At 37.3% G+C, this 5,200-nt stretch overlaps 1 pseudogene; it reads right to left on the bottom strand.

Moving 5' to 3' along the window:
• Positions 1-4,087: 4,087 nt before the first annotated feature.
• Positions 4,088-4,435, bottom strand: LOC102842987 (annotated as a pseudogene).
• Positions 4,436-5,200: the final 765 nt, after the last annotated feature.

Raw genomic sequence — 5,200 nt, 5'->3', positions numbered from 1 at the left:
TCACATAATTCACAACAAAACATTAAAAAAAATGTTATTACCTAAAAAGAAGAAAGAAATAATATTACTTATTTATTGCATTAGTCAAATCTACTGCTGAAGATTTCTTTAAAGTATTTAACAGCAAAGTTGTCAGTTTGAGGACTGAGCTGCGCCTGACCTAAGCCATTGTATTTTCAGTATAACAACACTACCACCACCAAAAGTATGTGAAAGTTGGATAGTGAATATGGAAGCCAGAATGCTACTTAGAAGCCAGGATGCTGGGACTTTGTCTCTTATCCTTTGGACATATTATCAGGAGGAACCAATTCCTGGAGAAGGACATCATGCTAAGTAAAGTGGAAGATCAGCGAAAAATAGGAAGATCCCCAGTGAGATGCATTGGCACAGTGGCAGCAGCCTTGACCTAAAGATTAGCAACAAATGTGAGGCTAGCGCAGGAATGGGCCGTGTTTCATTCTGTTGTGCTTAAGGTTGCTTTGAGTAGGAACCGACTTGACATTTAACAACAACAACAACATCTGTGACTCATTGGTTATTTGAAATATTTTGTTTAATTTTCAAATATTTGGGAGCTTTTCTAGGTATCTTTGTTTTTGAATTCCTTTTTAATTTCACTATGATCAGAGAAGATATTTTAAATGGCTTCAGTTCTTTCGTATTTGTTGAAGTTTATTGCCCAGAATATGACCTGTATTGGTGATTGTTACCTGTGCAATGAAAAGAATGTAAATAAATTCTTTTGTAGCTGAAATGTGATATAGATGTCAATTAGGTGAAGTTAGTAGTATTGTTCAGGTTTGTTTTTCTGAAAATCCTCTTGATTGGCTGTATGCTTGTCCTGTGGATTAATTAGAGAAGTGTTGAAGTCTATAACTTTAACTGTGTATTTGTGGTTTTCTGTCCTGCCAGTTTTTGCTTCATGAACCTTGAAGTTCTAAGTGCATTCACTTTTCAGATTATTATTTTGTAAATTGGCATTTTTATTGTTATGTAACTTATCATTGTCTCTGATTGTATTTATTGTTCTGAAGCCTATTTTGTTATAAGTACATTCACTCCATTTCTCCATCTGTCTTTTGATTTGTTATTTATACCACATGCTTTCCCATTCTTCCTTATGATAGCTTTTTTAAATTTTAGAACATTTCCATCACCTATAATAAGCAATCCTAAGGTTCCCGGGTCATGCTGTGGGCTGGGCATTCGGCTGCTTACTCCAAGATTGGTGGTTCAAACCCACCAGACATTCAGCAGGACAAAAATGAGGTCCTCTGCTCCCATAAAGATTTACAGTCTTGGAAACACTATATATAGAGTTGCTATGAGTTGTCATTGACTTAGTGGCAGTGTGTTTAATATGAAATTCTGTATCTATGAGCAGTTAGTCCCCATTTCCTTCTAGCTGCCCCCACCTTTCTCCCTGGGCAGCCACTAATCTTTCTGTCTCTATCGATTTGTCTATCTTGGACATTTTGTATAAATGGAATCATATAATGTGTGGTCTTTCTTGACATTTTTCACTTACTGTAATGTTTTCAGGGTTCATCCATGCTGTAGCATGTATCAGAACTTCATTCCTTTGTATGATTAAGTACTGTTCCATTGTGTGGATATGACACATTTTTAAAATATATTCATCTATTGATGGACATTTGGGTTGTTTCCACTTTTTAGTTATTATGAATAATGCTACTATGAACATTTGAATATAAATTTTTGTACAGACATGTGTTAATTTCTCTTGGGTATATCAGGAGCTCTGGTAGCATAGTGGTTATGAGTCAGCCTCAAGGTCAGCAGTTCGAAACTACCAGCTGTTCCGTGGGAGAAAGATGAGGCTTTCTGCGCCTGTAAAGATTTATAGCCTTGGAAACTCTGTGCAGGGTCACTATGAGTCGGAACCGACTCCACGGTACTTAACAACAACAACATATTAGGATAAGCACTGAAGGATCTCTGGTAGCGTAGTGGTTACGAATTGGGCAGTGAACCGCAAGGTCAGCAGTTTGAAACTACCAGCTGTTCCGCAGGAGAAAGATGAGGCTTTCTGCTCCTGTAAACGTTTACAGCCTCAGAAACCCTGTACAGGGTTGCTATGAGTTGGTTCCGACTCAACGGCACATAACCACCACCACCACTAGAATGGTAACCACAAGGTCAGAAGTTCACACCCACCAGCTGCTCTCGTAAATCCTACCCAGGGTCACTTTGAGTTGGAATTGACTTAACGGCACACAACAACAGTCCCTCTTGTGGGCGTTTTCTTTTTCGTTTATTCTCTACCAAACATGGTGCCCCCCTTCTTTAGGGATTGTTCCTTCCTGACATGTCCAAATTATGAGAGAGTTAGTCTAGACATTGTTGCTTCAAAAGAGCAATTTGACCATACTTCTTCCAAAGGCATTGTGCTCATTCTTCTGACAGTCCATAATAGCTTCAGTATTCTTCACTAACACCATAGTTCAAATGTATCAATTCTTCTTCAGACTTTCATATTCTTTGTCCAGCTTTCACATGCGTATAAGGTGACTGAAAATACCATGGCTTGGGTCAGGCACACCTTAGTCCTCAAAGTGACATCTTTGCTCTTTACCACTTTAAGAGTATCTTTTGCAGCAGGTTTGTCTAATCAAATACATCATTTGATTTCTTGACTACTGCTTCCATGAGTGTTGAATGTGAATCCAAGTAAAATGAAATCTTTGACAGCTTCAGTCTTTTTTCTGTTTATCAGATGCTATTTATTGGTCCAGTGATGAGAAGTTTTGTTTTCTTTACATTGAGGTGCAGTCCGTACTAAAGGCTATATAGTCTTTGATCTTCATCAGTAAGTACTTGAAGTACATTTTTTATTATTGTAGCCCTGGTGGCACTTAGGATAAGCTCCAGACTGCTAAGGTTGGCAGTTCAAACCAGCTGCTCTGTGGGCGAAAGATGAGGCTTTCTGCTCCTGTAAAGATCAGTGGCAGTGAGTTTAGTGTGAGTTTTTGAATCACTTTATTATATGTCAAATTCCTTGTTCCCATCCTTTGTTTAATTAGTACATATTTTACATATGTTATAAACCTCACAATGCATTGCTGTTATTTTTGTTTAGATCAGGGGTTGGCAAGCTTTTTCTATAAAGAGCCAGATAATGAAAGTTTTAACTTTGCTGACCATGTTCTGTCATAACATTCTCTCTAACTCTGCCATTATAGTGAGAAAGCAGCCATTGATAATTTGTAAACAGATCAGTGTGGCTAGATTAGCCCACAGTCTATAGTTTGCCAACTTCTGTCTTTTTTTGACAGTTCACTGTCTTTAAAAATTATTAACAAAAAAAGCAACATTTCTATTATATTTGTCATAATTTTATACTGTTTCTAGTGCTTTTAATTTCTAAGTTAACATCTGGTTTGAAATTCCATCTTTTGGAGGTATCTTCCTGATGGTGTATGTTTGTCAGAGTAAATTTGGTTTTTGTTTGTTTGAATTTCCTCTTCAGTTTGAAAAGGTATTTTCAGTATGTATATAGTGCTTTTTTCTTTAATTCAATATTTTGAAAATATTATTCCATTGTCTCCTGGCTTGCATGTTTTGTGACAAGAAGTTGACTGTAATTGTTATCTTTCATTCTCTGAATGTAGTATGTACTTTCTCTGGCCACCTTCCTGGTTTTTCTTTTTATCATTGATTTTCAGTAGTTTGATATGCAAATCCACCAAACCCCACTAGCACTGAGTAGAGTTGATTCTACTTCATGGCGACCCCATGTAGGGATTCTGAGGCTGCAAATCTTTCTTCCAAAGAGCAGCTGGTAGGTTTGAACTGCTGATTCTGTACAGCCCAATTTGTAACCCACTATTCCACAAGAGCTTCTTAGTTTAATATATGAGGGGCTTCAAAAAGTTTATGGAAAAATGAAATTAACAGAGAGTGGAATGTTTCCATGAACTTTTGGAAACTTCCTCATATGTCTAGGTGTTTTTTTCAGTATTTGCTTTGTTGTTGTTTTTTTTTTAACATGCCACAAAGTGTAATTTTTATTTTATTTTCTTGGAAAGCTAGTTTTACAGCAACCTTTTAAGGGCTCGATTCTTTACATGAGCTTTGGTGGCTGTCGTGGGGCAGCGCCTGCAGGTCTAAATTGGGGTGGAGGTGTTCGGTCCTTCTGAGCTTCACGAGAGCGGTTCCTGACCACCTTGCTGTGAATGGCGCAGCTCACACAGTAATGCAGTTTCACATACAACTTGGGAAGCACGTATGCATCGAAGACACTCGCTTCGGAAATATCCCTGATGGCAGCGGCTTCTACTGTGTTTCGAATTACGTACTTTTTAATGGCCTTGTCTTTGGGCACGCAGCAGGTGCAGTTCATGCAACGAATAGGCTGCACATGGCCACGCCCCTTTTTGGCACGACCATTGTTTCTCCTTTTCTTTGTCATCTTGGAAGCGAGGACCCGAGAGAGAGTTGCTTTGTTGTTTTGCTGTGGTTCTTTGAGTTTCTTGAAACTACAGTTTGTTGTTTCCCCTTTGTTTTAGGAGAGTGTTGTTCCTTCTCTCTAAATATTTCTTTTGCCTCAGTCTCTCTTCTGTGTCTAATTACATACATGTTTGACTGTTGTCATCTCTTAAGTCTTGGATGCTAATCCTTTAAAAACATTTAAAAAATAAGTTATTGTTTATCTTTCTCTTTGATTTGGTTAAATTTTATCTGTTTTCAGGTTTACTTGAACTTTGCCATACATCTCATTAGAAACACTGTAAATTGAATTCTCTACTTGTGCACTTGAGATTCTCTAGATCATATAAAACCAAAACCACTGCCATCGAATTGATTCCAATGTAAAGTGACCCTGTATAGGGTTTCTAAGACTGTAAATCTTTACAGAACAAAAATCTCATCTGTCTCCTACAGAGCCTTACAAGTAGGTTGAATTCAGATCACGACTTAGGTAGAAGACCAGCTTGTATTTATACATTCTTTTATTCCCCCCACTGTCAATATATAAGGTTTTTTTTTTTTTTAATTTAAGGTTTTTATTGTGGATTGAGTGAAAGTTTACAGGGCACATCACCAGTTTCACATTCAACAATTCATATACCTTGTTTCATTACATTGATTATAATCCCCTCCATATACCATGAGTTAAAAGTATTTCTCTCTATCCACTTTAGCTTTTTAAAAAACACACAAACAAAAAAACCCA

Source organism: Chrysochloris asiatica, unplaced genomic scaffold (assembly GCF_000296735.1).
Source record: "Chrysochloris asiatica unplaced genomic scaffold, ChrAsi1.0 scaffold06368, whole genome shotgun sequence".
In the NCBI taxonomy this organism is placed as follows: Eukaryota; Metazoa; Chordata; class Mammalia; order Afrosoricida; family Chrysochloridae; genus Chrysochloris; species Chrysochloris asiatica.
This window is presented reverse-complemented; position numbering and strand designations above follow the sequence as displayed.